The sequence below is a fragment of the Petromyzon marinus genome, chromosome 56, assembly GCF_048934315.1.
Source record: "Petromyzon marinus isolate PM22_M1 ecotype Great Lakes invasive population chromosome 56, UKy_Petmar_22M1.pri1.0, whole genome shotgun sequence".
NCBI classification, from domain to species: domain Eukaryota; kingdom Metazoa; phylum Chordata; class Hyperoartia; order Petromyzontiformes; family Petromyzontidae; genus Petromyzon; species Petromyzon marinus.
This window is the reverse complement of record NC_133722.1, coordinates 9,831,975-9,855,502: the sequence shown is the minus strand read 5'-3', so window position 1 is coordinate 9,855,502 and position 23,528 is coordinate 9,831,975. Positions and strand designations below refer to the sequence as shown.

Here is a 23,528-nt window from a genome sequence, read left to right as displayed (position 1 = left end):
TCGGTGCGGTTGTTGAAAGGAGATTTTTTGGGACCAAAAAATTGATGGACACACAGGAGGGAGGTAGGTGGACGAGAGCGGGGGAGTGCTTCCTGGGAAGCTGAACGTGACGATGATAAATAAAAGACCATGGTGCGGAAAGAAGACCGTTTTAGTGTTCTTTTATGGATCAGAAACATGAAAGCAACCGAAAGAGAATAGAATAAAATGTAAAAGAAGCATAGAGAGAGAGGGGGGGGGGGGGTGCACGCATAGAACTTGACTTAAGACACCTCCGATTAGCACGGTTGAATATGCACGGTGCAAAAGAAGGTCAACAGGCATATGTACACACATTAAGCAGGAAGAGAAACACACGGATTTGAGAGCGTACCCTGGGGCGAGGCATGTGTCGACTCAAGAAGAGTATCAAGTGGGATATGGGCAGGAAAGTTCGCTCCGACGATGGCCGAGCCAAGAGGAGGGAAACGCGACCAAGGCAGCGTCCAACGTGGAGATGGAGCTACGAAATAAGCTCGTGGACTGGAGCCAGCTGGAGCGTTGCCATCGCAACGCCCGCGAGCGATGGCAACGGCTTGGGGGGGGGGGGGGAGGCGAACAGATCGCGAGTGCAAATTCACCTACGTGCCTGGTGAACGTGAGTGACACCCCCCCCCCCCGCCACCTTAGAGCCAGCGGTCCAAGGCGCAGGGAGAGTGTGGCACTCAAGTTGAGCCAGGCTAGTGGTTGTGGTTGGATTGGTGATCGCCAATTCTGCGTCCAGACGGTAGTTTTCAGAGTCAGCCCCCACACCTCGGATGCATGCTGTGTTCTCTCCCACACGAAGCCAACCCACTTATTCATGGAATTGCCAAACATCCCAATGGAGCAAGGGACCCTCCTGTACGTTGGTACTTCTTTTCGCACCGTACGTAGCCAACCGTGCTGGTCGGAGTTGCGGGGGGGGGGGGGGGGGGTCAACAAGCTAAACACACAGAGCAGTTCTCCTGTGAAGAAGCTTTGAGACTCCGAAAAGCTTCCCTGTATCATTGGCACAATGGACCAAACTGGCCTCGCTTGTCGCCGAGAAGATAAACTAAAAACTACCGGAGCTGTATAGCTCGATCAGAAGCGACCTGCCCATCATAAAATGACAGCTCAATGCATTGACATATAAAATTGAAATGTATAGCAGCCAAATACTCTAAATGCACGTTTCTAAAATGTTGAAGGAAAAAAGCGAAGGTCCCGGAGAAAAATCCACACGACCACGAGGAGAGAGACAAGCAAACTCCAAATAAATATACAGCAGGCATCAGGGTCGAGATCAAACCCACGACCGCCGTGTACCAGGCGAGGAAGTTAACATCTCGGCCACCATGGCCATGGTGCCAGACACGCAACTCTCTCGACTTCCCCCAAGGTCTCCAAGACCAGGCCCAAAACTGCACTGCCAGGTTTATGCGCATCAAACATTCTCCCTCCACGACGGAACTCTCTCCTGGATCTAACCTACAATCCAGACCTGGTCCAGACTAGGTCTGGATCAGGTGTGGACCACACGATGATGAGCCACTTTGTTGAGCTATCATTTGCGATATCCAGGTCGCTTCTGAAAAAGAACATACATGGCTCAGTGGGCCTTACCTGGCAAAATACTAAATAGTTTAATTTCGGTCTCAACAAGCCCCAGGTCTGTATGTACTCGAATTGTAAATGTTGTGGGTTTGCTCTCCAACACACCGGTGTGCTGAACAAGTAACAAATTCAATCTTGATTTGAAGCTTTCGTGACTGGTTTAAAATAATTTTATTTTAATTTTATTTTATACCTACGTGACTTTACCCAAAGAACCAAATACTATAGTAACAAATTGGCATGTTTTGTTTACTGACAAAATCTTACTAATTGGCTGTGTCGGGTGGTGGCAGGTTTAACGACATATTTATATTCATGCCATCTAACCCAAAAAAGCTTGATTATGGATATTGGTCGCGAAAGCCTACTACTGTGTGTTAAACTGTCTGTATGTACGTTCAACTTATTTCACACCGCACATAGCCAACCGTGCTAAATCAGAGGTCTACTAAAGAGGGAACCGGAAAATTGGAGAGAAGCAAACCAGAGACCAGGAAGCAAGGGACCAAACAGCAGGGGTCCATGGAAACAGACCCAAGAACACAGACTTAAATATGCAGGGCCACGTATGACAAAGTACAACGACAGCCAATGTCCTAGGGAACCAGGGCCAGGAACTAGGGAATGTTGCACCGGTTGTAGTCGTGACCAGACTTGAAAGGCCAGCGACTCGGTACCAAGATCGGAGACGGACGTACATTGAACTTCTTTCACACCGTCACGGAGCCAATCGCGCTTAATCGGAGGAGCCACAGATCCAAACCCCAGTCTCGGGTCTCTTACAACCGCGGAACCAGCCCAAGCCCAGGTGACGAGGGAAACTGGCGGCTACAGCTCGGAACGTGGAAACCGGAAAAGGGGCTCAACACCGCCACCAATAAAGACGAGCGTAGTTAAAGCTTGAGACCAGACCGTGTCACCGTACACGTGACAACGAACCTGGTTAAAAGCAAGGACTCAAGTTCCACAGGTCCAGGGGCCTGTGGAATCAAGAGCCCAAGACCAATAGCTGGTCCCAGATGACAGCACGAGACTCGGGGAAACGAGGCGGGAGCAAGACTTTAGTTGGATCAGGCGCGATGGGTTGAGGATGGGTTGACGATGACTCGAGGCCCTGGGGTCCCTGGGTTGCCCCGGGTTGCCCCGGGTTTCGCGAGTCCCACCAGGGGGGGGGGGCGGTGAGGGAGGCGGTGAGGGGGGAAAGTGTCACAGGGAAAAGATGAAGGGCCTCAAACTTGGGGCCTTGTTATTTACAGTGCAGTCCTCGCCTCAGCAGCAGCAACAACCACCCCCACAATAACCATGACCACAGCAGCAGCAACCACCACCACAGTAACCACCATCACCAGAGCTGCAACCACCACCACAGTAACCACCACCACCACAGTAACCACCACCACAGTAACCACCATCACCAGAGCTGCAACCACCACCACAGTAACCACCACCACAGTAACCACCATCACCAGAGCTGCAACCACCACCACAATAACCATCACCAGAGCTGCAACCACCACCACAATTACCACCACCACAATAACCACCACCACAATAACCACCACCAGAGCTGCAACCACCACAATAACCACCACAATAACCACCATCACCAGAGCTGCAACCACCACCACAATAACCACCACCACAGTAACCACTACCACCAGAGCTGCAACCACCACCACAATAACCACCACCACAATAACCACCACCACAATAACCACCACCAGAGCTGCAACCACCACCACAATTACCACCACCACATAAGCCACCACCACAGCAGCTGCAACCACCACAATAACCACCACCACAATAACCACTACCGCCAAATCAGCTGCAACCACCACCACAATAACCACCACCACAACCACCACAACAGCTGCAACCAACACCACCACAACCACCACAACAACAGCTGCAACCAACACCACCACAACCACCACCACAGCTGCAACCAACACCACCACAACCACCACAACACCTGCAACCAACACCACCACAACCACCACAACACCTGCAACCAACACCACCACAACCACCACCACAACAACCACCACACAAAGGCGGCGAGAGACCAAATTAAAACATCCTCATCGCACTCGTCCCGCTCCTCGTCGACCCCGACCCCAGGCCCCAATCTTTGGGACCCAAGGAGACCCCCCTCCCCCTGCTCCTCCTCCCACCCCCTAGGCCCTATCACACGGCTCGAGGCTCCGCTCACCTCGTCCACCTCATTCCACCTCCCTCATCAAGGCTCCTCCTCCTCCACTCGTCGCTAAACACTCCCCGCGGGCCCGAACCCTTCAAAAAAAAACTCCTAAAATCCTTGGGTCAACAAAAGGTTCAGCCGGTCAGGAGGTGTCCCCTCCTCCTCCTCCTCCTTACCCCGTCATGCCTCTCCACCTCCTCCCTCCACCTCGTCCACCTCGTCCACCACCTCTACTCCTACAGCAACCTCAACAACACAGCAGTCTCTGGGCCCAGAGAGGCGGCGAGCGCCGCCTCCCTCTCCTCTCTCTCCTCTCTCTCTCGATGGCTTTTACAAAACAACAACAAAAAAAGAGGGGGAGAGAGAGGGGGGGGGCGGTCAGTCGGTCAACGTCAACATCCCCCACACACGCATCTCCTCACCTCGTCCACCACCACCTCTTTCTGCTGCTGCTGCTGCTTTCACCTCGTCTCCTGCTGCCCTGCCTGCTTGCCTGCTGCCAGAATATGGAGTTTTTTTATGCGCATGGGGGAGGGGGGCGGGGTGAGGGAGAAGGGGGCGGGGCTATGGGGGTGGGGGTGAGGTCCCAAACTGCACCGCGCGCGACTGAGAGGGGGTGGTGGTGGCGGTGTTGGTGGCGGAGGTATGCCTTGCGATGACGTCATGTCACCTTTTGTTTTAATGGCTCGGGCGGTGGCGTGAGCGTGATGTCATCGGTGTCGTCGATGGCCCGGCGGTTGCCGTCACCGTTGGGATGTCGGTAAGGGGTTTTTGTTGTTGTTGTTGTTGCGGTGACGTCAAAAAAGCGTAATCGGTCGCGGTGACGTGATGTCATGGTTGTCGATGGTTTGCGGTGACGTCATGTGTTTGAGTGATCAGTTTACATTTTGATTTGAAGCTTTCGTGACTGCAGGGATTCATATTCTTGGTTCTTTCGGTAAAATCACGTAGAAGGGAAACAAAAAAAGTAATAAAAATATAAAACAATAAAATTATCACTACGTTTCGACTGCAACACAAGCAATCATCATCAGGTGTGAAAACCACAGCAAGAAAATTTGAAAAAAGTGGCGTTTTTTAACGTCAGCACTACGGAGAGCGATTTGGCAGTTTGTTCAGATGGACGAGTCCATCTATGTTCGGAAAAGAGGAGGGGGGAGACGAAAATAATGGATGCGGTCTGAAAGCCACCAAAAGCGTGAACAATAAATTAAGACGCGAAATGGTTGATCAAATCCTTCCAATGATTGCTAAGCCAGAATCCGTCTTCTCGGTTGAAATTGTTTATTTTTTCTAATTTTCTTGCTGTGGTTTTCACACCTGATGATTGCTTGTGTTGCAGTCGAAACGTCGTGATAATTTTATTATTATATATTTTTATTATTTTATTGTTTCCCATCAACGTGACTTTACCGAAAGAACCAAGAATATCAATCCCTGCAGTCACGAAAGCTTTAAATTAAAATTTAATGCAAATACAGTAAAACCTTGGATTGCGAGTAACTTGGTCTGCGAGTGTTTTGCAAGACGAGCAATTTTTTTAAAAATAAATATTAATTTGATAAACGAGCGAGGTCTTGCAATACGAGTAGTACGTTTACGCTTTGTCTGCCGAGCGTCACGTGATCACAACTGATATACGAGTGCTTTGATATACGAGTGCTTTGGATTACAAACACATTTCCGGAACGAATTATGTTCGCAATCTAAGGTATTACTGTATTATAAGAATATATTTTTTGTTTGCATTCTGACCACAAGCATTGTGGTTAATGCAGACATGATTCCTTGTAAAAAGGTTTCAGTTTGGTGGTTTAACATCTAGATTTGAAGTTTTCGTGACAGCAAGGATCCATACTCTTTGGTTCTTTCTGTAAAAATAAAATTAAATTAAATAAAACAAAAATGAAAACAACTAAATTAAATCACGACGTTTCGGAGGCAACACAAGCTTCCTTCATCAGGTGTAAAAAAGCACAGCAAAATGACTGTAGACCATGCTTCACCGAAAGAATCAAAGAGTATGGATTCCTGCAGTCACGAAAGCTTCAAATCAAGATGATTCTCATTGTGTATTGTTTTGACGTGCTAACGCTGTGCCCCCTACTGGACATCTGTGAACAAGACCGTCTTAGCTCATCGGATTCCTCCAGAATAAATAAAGATTCAAACAATCGTAGAGAAAAACAAGTACAATTTGCGTAAGTAAAAGCTAAACTAAACTTTTTATTTTACCCGGTAAGGCCCCACTGAGCTGCTGTACAGCTCTTTATCAGAAGCAACCTGCGTATTACAAATGATAGCTTTACGAAGTGGTTCATCATCATCACGCGGAAATGGATAGCATCGGCCAATTATTCTGAACGCGTGTTCCCACAGAGACCCACAGACATCCATATGCACAGAGACCCGCAGAGACCCACAGAAATTCACACTCACAGAGACCCATAGAAATCCACACTCACAGGCACCCATACAGACCCACATAGATCCATACTCAGACACCCATAGAGACACAGAAATCCACACTCATAGAGACCCATACAGACCCACAGATATCCATAATCAGAGATCCGATAGAGACCCACAGAAATACACACTCATAGAGACCCTCTACAGACCCACAGAGTTCCATACTCATAGAGACCCACAGAAATGCACACTCTCACAGAGACCCATACAGACCCATATAGATCCATACAGACACCCATAGAGATACAATACACAGAAATCAACACTCATAGAGACCCATACAGACCCACAGAGATCTATACCCAGAGACCCACAGACACTCACAGAAATCCCCACTCATAGAGACCCATACAGACCCACAGAGATCCATACTCAGACACCCATAGAGATACAGTACACATAAATCAACACTCATAGAGACCCATACAGACCCACAGAGATCTATACTCAGAGCCCCATAGACACTCACAGAAATCCTCTCATAGAGACCCATACAGACCCACAGAGATCCATACTCAGAGACCCGATAGAGACCCACAGAAATCCACACTCACAGAGACCCATACAGACCCACAGAGTTCCATACTTATAGAGACCCACAGAAATCCACACGCACGAAGACCCATACAGACCCACATAGATCCATACTTATAGAGGCCCACAGAAATCCACTGATAGAGACCCGTGTGAAAACTTAACTATTTTATTTGACCAAATAAGGCCCACTGATCTACTATATAGCTATTTTTCAGAAGCGACCTGGCCATCACAAATGATAGCTCAACGAAGTTGAACAATCGCCAACGAAGTTGAGCTATCATTTGCAGCCACATGCTTATACATTCCTGGTCATTGTTCAACATTAAATGTGTAGTGGCCTTATTGACGTCGGAGACTGTTCACTTGAGGCAACACGTATTTATTACAGACGCTTCAATTACAGTGGCGAATCTGATACTTGAAGAGGTAACGGCCTCTTCACCCGTACTCTATAGAGGGAACGTTCCCCGAGCTTTAGCCCACGCTAGCTCCCTGGTTCCCTCTATCCTGGTCCTCTCTCAGGAGGCTATCTGACCTGGCCCAGCTTCGGCGCAGGTCCCGTTCACCAGCCACACGAGCCCGGCCCTCAGAAGGACATCGGCCCACGCGGCTCTGGTGTCACACCCTGGCTTGCTTTGCCCGGCCCTCAGAAGGACAGCGGGCCAAAGGAGTTCCAGGGTCTGGCTAGTCGATCTTCTTTCTTCACTGGCTCTTCATCTTGCTTGAGTCGAACTCCCTCTCAGCTCCCCGGGTTCCACCTTTTATACTGTCCCTCTCTGAGGGGTGGGGCTGGGAGGGATCACAGCGTCCCCCACAGCCCCCCAGGGTGGTGGCCGTAGCGGATGTGGTTGTGGCCACCGCCCTACAACCGCGTGTCACCCTCCCGTAACACCTCTACACATGCAACGAAATTTGATGATAAATTATTTGATGTGCTTCTGCTGCGTTGGCAGCGGTGCATAAGCACAAATTAACAAACAAAAAACTCCTCACATTAAATTATTTTATTTTAGTTGTAATTAGTATTATTTTTTTATTTAAAGGTTTGTTTGTGACTCAATATATATGCATAGATAAATATTAACATGACAAATATAATTTTTATCAGGCCCCAATGGTCTAAAGTGCAGCTTCCAACTTTTTAAAAACCACACTGTCATCTATCTAACCTCTATATTTATGAGCGATGAAGGGCCATTGCCTGAAACGTCATCGCAGGCCAGACAGAATCAGAATATTTATTTATACAGGAGATATCCAATGAGCTATAAACCCCTTTCTCACAGACGTCCAGTAGGGGTACGGGTCATAACGTTACAATACATACAAAAAAACAAAAACAGCGGGACGTATAGAAAAGGTATACAAATCACTTTAAAAAGATACAAATGAAACTAAACTATTCTGATCTAACCAGATGAAACCAACTGAGGTATTAACTTATTTTTCAGAAGCGACCTGGCCACAAACGATAGCTCAAGAAAGTGGCTTATCACGTGGACATTAATACTGCAGGAATCAGATGAGCTATGAAGCTCTTTTTCACAGATGTCCAGTCGGGGAGGGTAAGAATGTTACAACGACAAACATTACAACAAAACTACAGGACTGCCACGTGCAAGAGAGGTCAACAAATCACCCAAATCCATGACAAGGTTTTTTGGGTTAGATCGTGTAAATATATCGTTAAACCCGCCACCACCCGACACAGCCAATTTACTATGAGCCAAGAATGTCTGTGTGTCCCGTGCGAGACGTCACTCCACGTCGGCCAACCCCCCTCATTAATACTCATGAACAGGTGACGTCATCCACATGGACCCCCCCCCCCCGCTCATTAATAATCATAAGCGGGTGATGGCACTCCACATGTAGCACCCCCCTCATTAATGAGCAGATGACGTCACTCCGCATCGGAACAGCCCCCACATTAATAATTATGAAGAGGTGACGTCTTCCAGCGCATGACGTCACTCCACATGGGGGGGGGGCGAGGCTCCTCCTCCCCCCTCCTCGGCGTCAACTTACAACCCTCACTACAAAGCAGAACCCTCATCACGTCACGTGATCTCCATAACGCTGTTGAGACATCGAAGTAAAAAGGACGTCGTGATGAACAAGGGATTATAACCTTTATAACTGAAGCAAGTCTGTGTCACCGCGGCGTTACAAATTGCACACGAATTGATGCAATAAATATCACGTCACGGGCAGCTTTTCGCTTGCAAGTTTCAGATTTATTTAAATACACCCGTCCTTGGACGGGCAAAAAGGCTAGTCAGTAAGGTTTGTCACGTAAACAGAACGTGCCAATTGCCAGTTCATTACTAGTACAATGAGTGCGACGTTTCGCCAGTAATTACAGCTAGCTTCATCAGGTGACAGCCAGATTTGTGGAGAAATCCTCCAGTTTCAACACTAACCCAAACATTTTTTGGGGATATTGTTCGCGAAAGACGACGTGTTAAACAAATCACCCAAACACGTACAACTACAACACTAAACCATCCTCATCCTACCAGGCAAAGCCCACTCATGTATTAACGTATTCACATTAACCCCGCACTACCGATGAGGATTCTGGATAGCTGTGGAAATAAAAAAAAAGAGCTTTGAAGGTCATCTGATTCCTCCACCATAAACATTCCGGTTCGCCACCTCCAGCCAACTGCTGTAACAACAAAGACGACGTCGACTGCCACGTGTGGAGCGCGCGCCTTTGATTGTGACGTCACGTCCGGGGATGTCGTCGCAAGCCCCGCCTCGTTTCTCTTTGGTTCTTTTGGTAAAAGTCACGTAGGTATAAAATAAAATAAATTAAATCACGACGTTTCGGGCGCAACACAAGTGCCCGTCACCAGGTGGAAACAACCACAGCAATAAACAATTGCTAAAGTGGGCAACAACAACAAAAAACTTCAAATCTAGATCCCGCCTCGTTTTCCCATAAACCCCGGCCACTCGCGCGATAAGCCACGCCTACTTTATAACCCCTCCCCCCGATACCAACAGCAGCCAATCACCACGGGGTTATGGTGACGTCGCCACCGTCGCCTGTGCCAGGCTATGTGCACGTTGAGGCATCGTGGAGTGTCGAAGGCTCGCTGCTGACAGGTCACCGGACAGACCCAGCAGGTGCCACGGGTCGACTGACTGAGATGACTGGTTGATGCACCACCTGTGCCCCCTACTGTGCCAACTCGCTGTGCTTTAGCCACCCGGCGCTCCGCTCGTTGTTGTGAGCGTCGCTCCTCCGCCCTCCGTTGTTGCTGGAGGGCGACTGCCTCCAACTGCCCAGCAGCAGCGGCGGCGTCCTTCACCAACCTCCCCAACACAACCTGAGTGGCCTCAGTGACGGTGACCTCGCCACGGCGCCTGTGCCAGGCTAGGTGCACTTTGAGCTCCGTCTACTCAAACAACCCCCGTGACGTCACGGATAGACCACGCCCTCAACGAGGCCACGTCCCCCGCCAATCAGTTTGGTCAGCCACTCCACGACTCATAAATTACCGTCGCCCGCTGGCCAATCAGAAGCGTGGAATACTATGAAGCCACGCCTATTCCGTTGCAAGCCCCACCCTCTTCCCCGCCCACGCCCCCTGCCCGCCCGTCCCACCAATCAGTTTGATCAACTACTCCACGACTCATAAATTACCGTCGCCCGCTGGCCAATCAGAAGCGTGGAATACTATGAAGCCACGCCTATTCCGTTGCAAGCCCCACCCTCTTCCCCGCCCACGCCCCCCGCCAATCAGTTTGATCAACCACTCCACGACTCATAAATTATCGTCGCCCGCTGGCCAATCAGAAGCGTGGAATACAATGAAGCCACGCCCATTCCGTTGCAAGCCCCACCCTCTTCCCCGCCCACGTCTTTCGGTGTCTGCGGCACGTGTTCAAGCGGCCTGATTGTGGCTCTTGAGAAACAAGAACTAAAATCTCCACGTTGGCACCGCTGTCAAAACCCACACGGATTACTCGGATTCTTTTGTACGGGGAAATTGCTCCGTCTATTTGTCTGTGATTTGGAGGATGAACGTTGAGATTTATAAGCGGCACGGGGTGACCAATAAGGTCGGAATTGGTCTGTAATAAGGTAGGGCACTGATAAGGGGTTGACAGGTTTGTTACTATACACTGCTACACACTATACTAATATACACTACTATACACTAGACTACGAAACACTACACTATACACTACACAACGAAACACTACACTAATCTACACTTACACACTACACTAATCTATACTACCATACACTACTATACACTTACACTACTATACACTATACTACCATACACTACTATACACTTACACTACTATACACTACACTAATATACACTTAACACTACTATACACTAGACTGCTATACACTTACACTACTATACACTATACTACTATACATTACACTACTATACACTTACACTACTATACACTACACTACTATACACTACTATACACTACACTATACACTACTATACACTTACACTATACACTACTATACACTACACTACTATACACTACACTAATATACACTACACTACTATACACAACGAAACACTACACTAATTTACAAATACACTACTATACACTACACTACTATACACCTTACACTACTATACACTACTATACACTTACACTACTATACACTACACTACTATACACTACACTACTATACACTTACACTACTATACACTACACTACTATACACTACACTACTATACGCTTACACTACTATACACTTACACTACTATACACTACACTAATATACACTACACTACTATACACTACACTAATATACACTTAACACTACTATACACTAGACTGCTATACACTTACACTACTATACACTACACTACTATACACTACTATACACTACACTACTATGCACTTACACTACTATACACTACACTACTATACACTACTATACACTACACTATACACTACTATACACTACACTACTATACACTTACACTATACACTACTATACACTACATTATACACTACACTAATATACACTACACTACTATACACTACGAAACACTACACTAATTTACAAATACACTACTATACACTACTATACACTACACTACTATACACCTTACACTACTATACACTACTATACACTACACTACTATACACTTACACTACTATACACTACACTACTATACACTTACACTACTATACACTACACTACTATACACTACACTACTATACACTTACACTACTATACACTACACTACTATACACTTACACTACTATACACTACACTACTATACACTACACTACTATACACTTACACTACTATACACTATACTACTATACACTACGCTACTATACACTACACTACTATACACTACACTACTATACACTACACTATACACTACACATACTACACTGTACACTACGCTACTATACACTACACTACTATACACTACGAAACACTACACTACTATACACTACACTACTATACACTACACTACTATACACTACGAAACACTACGCTACTATACACTACACTACTATACACTACACTACTATACACTACGAAACACTACGCTACTATACACTACACTACTATACACTACACTACTATACACTACACTAATATACACTACACTACTATACACTTACACTACTATACACTACACTACTATACACTACACTACTATACACTTACACTACTATACACTTACACTACTATACACTACTATACACTACACTACTATACACTACACTAATATACACTTAACACTACTATACACTAGACTGCTATACACTTACACTACTATACACTACACTACTATACACTACTATACACTACACTACTATGCACTTACACTACTATACACTACACTACTATACACTACACTATACACTACTATACACTACACTACTATACACTTACACTATACACTACTATACACTACACTACTATACACTACATTATACACTACACTAATATACACTACACTACTATACACTACGAAACACTACACTAATTTACAAATACACTACTATACACTACTATACACTACACTACTATACACCTTACACTACTATACACTACTATACACTACACTACTATACACTTACACTACTATACACTACTATACACTACACTACTATACACTTACACTACTATACACTACACTACTATACACTACACTACTATACACTTACACTACTATACACTACACTACTATACACTTACACTACTATACACTACACTACTATACACTACTATACACTACACTACTATACACTTACACTACTATACACTATACTACTATACACTACGCTACTATACACTACACTACTATACACTACACTACTATACACTACACTATACACTACACATACTACACTGTACACTACGCTACTATACACTACACTACTATACACTACGAAACACTACACTACTATACACTACACTACTATACACTACACTACTATACACTACACTACTATACACTACGAAACACTACGCTACTATACACTACACTACTATACACTACACTACTATACACTACACTATACACTACACTATACACTACACTAATATACACTACACTACTATACACTACACTACTATACACTACACTACTATACACTACACTAATATACACTACACTAATATACACTACTATATAGGGGCCGTCCATAAATGACGTCACGCACCTGGGGGGGGGGGGGCAGACATTTGTGACGATGTGTGACGAGGTGGGGGGGGTTAAGAAATGTGACGTCACATCAAAATGCGCAACTTTAAATAAATATAGACAACACGTTCTACTCAATTAAATTGACTTTTTAATAAATGTTTTCTCCTACAACATCAGAGTGGAGCGCCACATTAAATACGCACTAAAATGACAATAGTTTAAAAGGGGGGCAGAGCTTTGTGACGTCATATTTGAGGGGGGAGGGGGTCTGACTTTTTGTGACGAAGGGGGGGGGTCAAAAATCGTCAAAAATCGCGTGACGTCATTTATGGACGGCCCCTATACATTACACTACTTTCACTGCACAATACACTGCACTAATATACCATATCCGTGAACCCATCGCGGTTCGCCCCGTATTCTTGTACAGGAAATTGAGTTTACAGGTCCATACAGCGCACAGCCGTTTCAATACGGACAACAACAACATGTTGTCTATTTTGTTTGTGTGTTTCTCTTGTGATGACACTTTGTAGGATGAACGTTGAGATGTGTAAAGGGCACGGGGTGACCAGTAAGGTCTGAATTGGTCTGTAATAAGGTAAAGGGTTGGCAGATACACGTTAGTCAAATAACAACATCAACAACAACACCGTGCGGCCCTAAAAGATGGAGCGGGGTTCTGTATGTCCACAAGCGACGTTTTGGGGCAATTGCCTTCTTCACAGCGCAGAGAGACGACAGAAAGGAAGAGTGGAGACGAGTCGGTGGGACATCTGACTCAGAATCTTCTATTGATTCAGAATCTTCATTTGTCCTGGAGGAATCCGATGAACTATACAGCTCTTTTTCACAGATGTCCTGTAGGGCCCGGGTCAGCGAGTTACATCAACAAGCAATGCACGAGACGATAGAAAGGGAAGCTCGAGAGAAAGCCAGCAAGACGGTGTGACTAAATAAATATAAATAAAATATACAAGTACAGTAGAAATTGCACAAGTACAGACATTCCTGACGATTTGTAAACACCAAATGCAAGGTTGGGGCAAGGCAGTAAAACAACAACAATCCCAGATCACATAAAGACAACAACAACAACAGTCCCAGATCACATAAAGACAACAACAACAACAGTCCCAGATCACATAAAGACAACAACAACAACAGTCCCAAACCACACCAAGACAACAACAACAATAACAGTCCCAGACCACACCAAGACAACAACAACAGTCCCAGACCACACCAAGACAACAACAATAACAGTCCCAGACCACACCAAGACAACAACAACAGTCCCAGACCACACCAAGACAACAACAACAACAGTCCCAGACCACAACAACAACAACAACAATCCCAGACCACACCAAGACGACAACAGTCCCAGACCACAAGACAACAACAACAATCCCAGACCACACCAAGACGACAACAGTCCCAGACCACAACAAGACAACAACAACAGTCCCAGACCACAACAAGACAACAACAACAACAGTCAACATCACCAGTCCTGTCGCCGACTCGTGATGTCTTCAACTCTTATTTTGCTCTACCTTTCTCTTCTGTTGATGTCCTGTGAAGCAGGGCCATTGCTTGAAACGTCGCCTATTATATAATTGTCTTATTAAGGCCACCCACGCGCAGTGTTATTTACACGGACCGTGTTGAGTGATTGTTGTTGTTTGTTCATCACTGCCAACCCAGCATCATCATCATCACGTAACCCATCTCATAATAATCACCCTATTTGTTTCTATAATTGTAAGTCTGCTACGATCCGTCTAAACATAATCTGCCCCGGCCGACGTCAGCGACGTGAGATGACCTACATCTGACCACCGATTGTTTTTTTTTATGGACATCTGTGGGAGGAAAATATCTTTTACAGCTCATCGGATTGCTCCAGTATAAATAAATATTTTGGTTTATGTTTGTGTGCAATATCTTTCGATTTCTCAAGCGACGACGCAGCAGCAACCAAGCGATCAGCTGTTAGGTCTTTTTTTCTCTCTCTCTCTCGCGATGATTTCTCTTCGCTGCACGCACGCGTGCTTTTGTTCCTTGGACTTTTGCCAATTTGGTTCTGTCCAGGAGTTCACTGCTGCCAATGGGAGGCTCTTATCCTCTCGGCCCCCTCCCCTCCCCCTCTAAATAAGACTTCTCAACTCAGCTGGTTGAACAAAATACGCCGTGACCCGCGTACACGTGGGACCTTTCGACCGGTGGCGGCTTCCAGTACTCGCGCCCTGACACGGGGTGGCGCTAGCGAGAGTCTATGCTGAATATCCTTTGGGTACTCTTTGGTGAAATTTCGATTTAAAGCTTTCGTGACTGCAAGGATTCATCTCCTTTGGTTCTTTCGGTAAAGTCACGTAGAATGAGAATATTTTATCAATTTGTTATTTTATTCTCATTCTACGTGACTTTACCGAAAGAACCAAAGAACATTCTCTTTGGTTCTATTCGGTAAAGTCACGTAGGTAAAAAAAATAAAACAGCAAAAATCACGACGTTTCGGCCACAACACAAGTAGCCTTCTTCTTGTGTTGTGGCCGAAACGTCGTGATTTTTGTTGTTTTATTTTTTACCTACGTGACTTTACCGAATAGAACCAAAGAGTATGGATTCCTTGCAGTCACGAAAGCTTCAAATCTAGACTATTCTTTGGGTACTCTTTGGGTAAAAAATAACAATTGTTATCTTATTTGACTTTACCGAAAGACCCAAGGTAAATATGAATTCCCGCAGTCACGAAAGTCATACGTCAAGATCTATGCTGCATCGTCCGCGGCGGAGAAATCCTCGCGTGACCTTGAAAGGGAAAAATACATGGAGAGGTATCGTGCGTCGTTTCGGGCAATGGGCCTCCTTCAGAGCGCATTTCATGAATGAGTGGTAATGATGTTCGCGTGGGAGAGATGCGATGTTCCCGTCGGAAGGTGGTCGCTATGCACGTGGTGGTGGTGGTGGCAACAGCAGCAGCGGCGAGGGTTAGTGGATCGCACACAGATGGGATTGTGAAACTCCCCCTTTTCGTGGACGTCCAAGACGAGGAGGCGTATGCCCCCTGGCTCGCGATCGGAACGCGGCACAGCAAGTGTGGATCAATCGCCATCTATCTCAGAATCAGAATATGTATTTATATTGGCGGAATCGGATGAGCTATAAAGCTCTTTTTCACAGATGTCCAGTAAAGGGGAATGGGGTGAGAACGTTACACCAACAAAAATGCAAAAACATGATAATACATCAAATTTGTAATGCACATTAGGATCTCAATACGATAAGAGTACGAAGTATTGATAAAGTTAACTAATCACTTAAAAATGCTAATTAAACGAAAACAATATATATGTTTTATCTTACTGTACTAGGTAAAGCCCACTCAGACATTAGCTTCTTATTCGGAAGCGACCTGGGGATAGAGCGTTTCCCCCTCGCGCAAGGCGTGGGGGTTTTCCCCTTGTGCTCCGCGCGTACAAGAAACGCGCCTCCGTCATTCATTGGGCTGAGAAAACGCCTTGAAGCGTTCAAGTATAATCGAGCAGCAGTAACCCTCGTGAATTTTTTTTTATATTTTAGGCAGGAAATGGCAGGAAATGAGTTTTCAAATTTAGATTTTTTTTCTGGGGGGGGGGAGGACCCCCAAGACCCCCTGGAAGATCCCCCCCACACCCCCCCCCCCCAATGTTGACTCCATGGCTACAGCCTTGCTCAGAACCTTGCCGAAATCAGCATCGCCAAGACGCAGAAGACATCGAGAGCTCTTCACGTGGGACGCTCACAACCATCATCACTCACCTCGTCTCCCACCAACCCCCTCACCTCATCTCATCTCCCACCAACCCCCCTCACCTCATCTCCCACCAACCCCCCACCTCATCTCCCACCAACCCCCTCACCTCATCTCCTACCAACCCCCTCACCTCATCTCATCTCCCACCAACCCCCCTCACCTCATCTCACACCAACCCCCCTCACCTCATCTCCCACCAACCTCCTCACCTCATCTCCCACCAACCCCCCTCACCTCATCTCCCACCAACCCCCCCCCCCTCACCTCATCTCCCACCAACCCCCCTCACCTCATCTCACACCAACCCCCCCTCACCTCATCTCCCACCAACCCCCCCCCCCCCCACCTCATCTCCCACCAACCCCCCTCACCTCATCTTTTTGGAGCTCAATAGCTCCAGGGGTTTCGCTTCTCATCTCGGGCGCTTTCGTGGAGTTTCGCGGTTTGGTTTTTGTGTTTCTGCACAGATTTGGAGTGTGAGCGTCCATTTATTTGTTGATTTGTTTCATTAGTGGGGTGGGTGGGTGGGGAGGAAAGGTGGCGCAGCGGTTAGCGCACGGCGCTACTAAACCCGGCTACGACCCGAGTTCGATTCCCGTTCACGGCCACCAATACGAGGGATGTTGGCCTCAACCGGTCCGGGGCCTCCTCCCCTAGGTCGACTCGTCCTGGAACACCGCCGTACGGTGCGAAAGAAGTCCAACACACATACGTAGAACAATACACGACCGCAAAGGATGACAAAGACGTGGCAGACTCAGGACCATCACACACCAAACACACACACCCCAATCACACACACACACACCAATCACACACACACACCCCAATCACACACACACACACCAATCACACGCAACACCAAACACACACATACACCAATCTCACACACACACACCAATCACACACACACCAATCTCACACACACCAATCACACACACACACACCAATCTCACACACACACACTATCACACACACACACCATCACACACACACACACACCAATCACACACACACACCAATCACACACACACACCAATCACACACACCAATCACACACACACACACCAATCTCACACACACACACCAATCTCACACACACACCAATCTCACACACACACACCAATCACACACACACACACCAATCACACACACACCAATCACACACACACACACCAATCTCACATACACCAATCTCACACACACACACCAATATCACACACACCACACACACACCAATCACACACACACACCAATCTCACACACACACACGCACACCAATCACACACACACACCAATCTCACACACACCAATCACACACACACCAATCTCACACACACACCAATCACACACACACACCAATCTCACACACACACACACCAATATCACACACACCACACACACACACCAATCACACACACACACACCAATCTCACACACACACACCAATCACACACACACACACACCAATCACACACACACCAATCACACACACACCAATCACACACACACACACCAATCACACACACACCAATCACACACACACCAATCACACACACACCAATCACACACACACCAATCACACACACACCAATCACACACACACCAATCACACACACACCAATCACACACACACCAATCACACACACACCAATCACACACACACCAATCACACACACACACCAATCACACACACACCAATCACACACACCAATCACACACACACCAATCACACACACACCAATCACACACACCAATCACACACACACCAATCACACACACACCAATCACACACACACCAATCACACACACACCAATCACACACACACCAATCACACACACACCAATCACACACACCAATCACACACACCCCAATCACACACACACCAATCACACACCCCAATCACACACACACACACCAATCACACACACACACACCAATCACACACACACACCAATCACACACACACACCAATCACACACACACACCAATCACACACACACACCAATCACACACACACACACACCAATCACACACACACACCAATCACACACACACACCAATCACACACACACACCAATCACACACACACACCAATCACACACACCACACATACACCCATCCTCCACATCTTACAATCGCGCCAAAGACAAAGATCCCCCGTGTAGCCTGTACCAGACTGTAGGGGCAAGTGCTGTGAGCGAGTAGCAGCACCTGTGAAGGCTACCGGCACCGTGGCACTCGAGGGGGTGGGTGGCCAGCACCACGCCCGGCGGCCTTCGTCTCCCCAGTGGCGATGAGGCCCAGGACTGGCTCAGATAATCGTCACCGGTGTTGATCGTGCGCGGAAAGCGGGTCGCCACGTTCGTAGTGCAGTGCGCTAACCGCTACACTACCGCTTCACACACACACTCACACCTACACACACTCACACCTACACACACACTCCTCCACGCCACATACACCCAACAAAGACAAAGATCCCCCGTATAGCCTTAACAGACTGTGGGTGTAAGTGGTGTTGGCCACCCACCCCCTCGTGTGCCGTGCAGGCCTTTATAGGTGCTCGCTAACAGCACTTGCCCCCATACACCCAACACACACACCCACACCCCACACACACAATCACACCCCACACACACAATCACACCCCACACACACAATCACACCCCACACACACAATCACACCCCACACACACTCACACCCCACACACAAAATCACACCCCACACACACTCACACCCCACACACACTCACATCCCACACACACAATCACACCCCACACACACAATCACACCCCACACACACAATCACACCCCACACACACTCACACCCCACACACAAAATCACACCCCACACACACTCACACCCCACACACACTCACATCCCACACACACAATCACACCCCACACACACTCACATCCCACACACACACCCCACACACACTCACACCCCTCCTCCACGCCACATGCATCCCACACACACAATCACACACCACACACACACCCACACACACTCACATCCCACACACACACCCCACACACACTCACACCCCTCCTCCACGCCACATGCATCCCACACACACAATCACACACCACACACACACCCACACCCCACACACACTCACATCCCACACACACACCCCACACACACTCACACCTCTCCTCTACGCCACATGCATCCCACACACACAATCACACACCACACCCACACCCCACACACACACCCACATCCCACACACACATCCCACACACACTCACACCCCTCCTCCACGCCACATGCATCCCACACACACAATCACACACCACACACACACCCACACACACATCCCACACACACTCACACCCCTCCTCCACGCCACATGCATCCCACACACACAATCACACACCACACCCACACCCACACCCCACACACACAATCACATCCCACACACACATCCCACACACACTCACACCCCACACACACTCACACCCCTCCTCCACGCCACGTACCCTTATTTATTTTAACAAACAGACGCGACCCTTTTGAGAAATGGCCCGGGCGCTATGGCAGCCTCTGACATTTGACCTCTGGCCCATGTGGCCCCAAAGGCAGCTGCAGCTGCTGCTGCTGCCTTTGGGCTTTTAGGATGCAAAAAATCCTGGCCTGGAGTTTTCTCCAATGGCCCTGCGATCTCACTCACTCTCGCGGTGACGTACACGTGCGTGCGTGCGTGTACACACGGGACGCAAACGCTTTTAGGGGTGGGGTGGAGGGGCGGGGGTGGGCCCACAGGCTGCGGCACGGATACCGTGCAGGAGAAGTGTGTAACGTGTGCAGGGGGAAGCGCCTTGAATGAGTGTGGACGGATTTGTCGCATTCGAAGCAGAAGTGCGAGGAGGTACCACGGACGAGTGTGAGAGGCAACACACAAACTACCCCCCAACCACCAACACCACCACCACCCCAAGCTCTGCGGTCCTCTACATATGAAGATGTCATCGGCCAATCCGTGCGGGAGGAAACCGGAGCACCCGGACAAAAGCTATACGCGTGCGAGGGGGAAACACTATATCGCAAAACAGATGGAACGGATGGAGATTAGTCCACACTTTGCTGTATCGCCCTCCCCTGGTGAGCCAGGGGTACGGCTCACCATCTTAGCTCACGGGAAGGCACTGTGGAACACATGGAGATTATTCGTATTCAAGGTTTTTTTGGGTTAGATCACGTAAGTAAGAATGTGTCGTAACCCTCCACCACCCGACACAGCCAATTAGTAAACAAATTGTTAATGTTGTGGATTTACTCTCCAACACACCGGTGGGCTGAAGTAGTAAACCAATTGGCGTTATGTGAAGTGTCGAAGGCTCTCGCTGCTGCAAGGAGGAGACAGACAGACCCCAGGTGCCATGGGTTGACTGACTGAGATGACTGGCAGATGCACCACCATCTGTGTCCCTGACCGTGCCAACTCGCTGTGTTTTAGACGCCCGGCCCTCCGCTCGTTGTTGTGAGCGTCGCTCCTCCGCCCTCCGTTGTTGCTGGAGGGCGACTGCCTCCAACTGCCCAGGAGCAGCAGCAGCGTCCTTCACGAGCCTCCTCCTCCACAGAGGCCGATCTTGACTGCGCTGGTACCAGTCGTGTCAAGAGTTACTTATAATTGTTTATCTACATATGAATCATTTGGCGGGACCCTGGGGTCCCGCAAAAATCAGGTCAATAATTATTATTGTTCAGTCCGCCCCACTCGTGACCCCGCAAGGACGCCGCCTGCTGACACCAACAAGCGCCAGCAGGCGGCGATCACCACGACGGGCGCCACCCCACCGGCCAAACGCGAGCCCCGGGGGGCGTCCGCCGCAGTCGCGAGCGGCGACGACGCCCTCCGGTCAGCCGTCGCCGATCCTCGGCTTCGTTGGCAAGGCGAGCCCCACCGCCACCCCCAGGCGGTGAATTTAACGTGTTTGTGTAATTTTTCAACTTTTTACAAAACTTAGTGTCCTCGAGTAGCTCTCGGCGAGGCCAATCGATTGACCGCCAGTTTTGTTGTTGTCGGTAAGGCGACAAGACTCGTGTCGCTACGCGGGTTTTCCCACCCCGGGGCAGTGATGGGACCCCGGGGTCCCGCCAATTGCTTCATATATAAAGGGCAAAGTTGTGATTGTGTGTGTCTGTTCAAAATGTTTAGCGTACTTCCCGACATGCAACAAACTAGAAATTGGCCATGTGGGTACTTTCCAGACTGTACACCATGCAATAATAATCAAAATACATTTTTGATTTTTTTTGGGGGGGGGGAGCTCAATAATGCATTTATATTTTTTTTCACGGCAAGTGAGCTGTGACGTCAAATCTGTCACGTGACCCGCGCATGTGGAAGCGTAACGCATTGTAGTGTAGTGGTTAGCGCGCTGTCTGTCTGTGTGTGTGTCTGTGTGGAAGCGTAACGCATTGTAGTGTAGTGGTTAGCGCGCCGCGCTACGAACCTGGCGACCCGAGTTTGATTCCCGCTCGCGGCCACCACCGGTGACGATTATTTTTACCGGTCCTGGGCCTCCCCTAGGTCGACTCAGCATCAAACGAGTAACTGCTCTGCTGTGTGAACATCGCCACTGGGGAGACAACGGCGGCCGGGCGTGGTGAATCCAAGTCCCGGGCGAAGCCGGGTAGCACAGCTAATAATTGTTATATAGCGATCCGCAGAGCATCACGTGGATACATCTGCTTGTGAGATCGGCAATTCACCAGCATTGATTTAAGCGAGCCTGCCTGCTGATGAGACACTGCGTGTCGAAACTGGTGGAGAGTTTTCTGCCTGTGTTGAATCAATGGTTCAAGCGAGCCTGACTTTGCTGCTCATGCAACTCCGGTCATCATCCTCGCAGCAGCGGCGGCGGCTTGTGGTTGCGAGCCAAGCGCTTCTGCGGCCGTCTGGAACGCTCTTCCCTTCCGAAATTAGGAAGCCACTGGGAGCGGTGATGCACTTTTATATCATCGTCGTCTCGATTGAACAAAGTCATCTCTTTAGAACTGCTTGTTGTGTGTTTCGTGTGTTGTCCTACCCCCGCCCGCACCTCCGATTTGCACGGTTAGGTATGTACGGTGCGAATGAAGTTCAACATACTCGCATATATAGACTCACACAGAGACCCATAGACTCACGCATATACACATAGACTCACACAGAGACCCACAGAGTCACACGTATACCCACAGACTCGCACAGAGACCCACAGACTCGCAC

General features: G+C 48.0%; 1 protein-coding gene across 6 annotated transcripts in view; it reads right to left on the bottom strand.

Moving 5' to 3' along the window:
- The window catches only part of MBD5 (methyl-CpG binding domain protein 5), a 34,016-nt gene extending 29,660 nt beyond the window's left edge, over positions 1–4,356 (bottom strand). For 3 of the 6 annotated variants that reach the window (XM_032975616.2, XM_076052551.1, XM_076052550.1), the window contains exon 1: positions 4,243–4,356. The gene's annotated coding sequence lies outside the window, so the exon portion shown is untranslated. The other 3 variants (XM_076052548.1, XM_076052547.1, XM_076052549.1) reach the window with 3 other exon arrangements.
- Between the last annotated feature and the right edge of the window lie 19,172 nt (positions 4,357–23,528).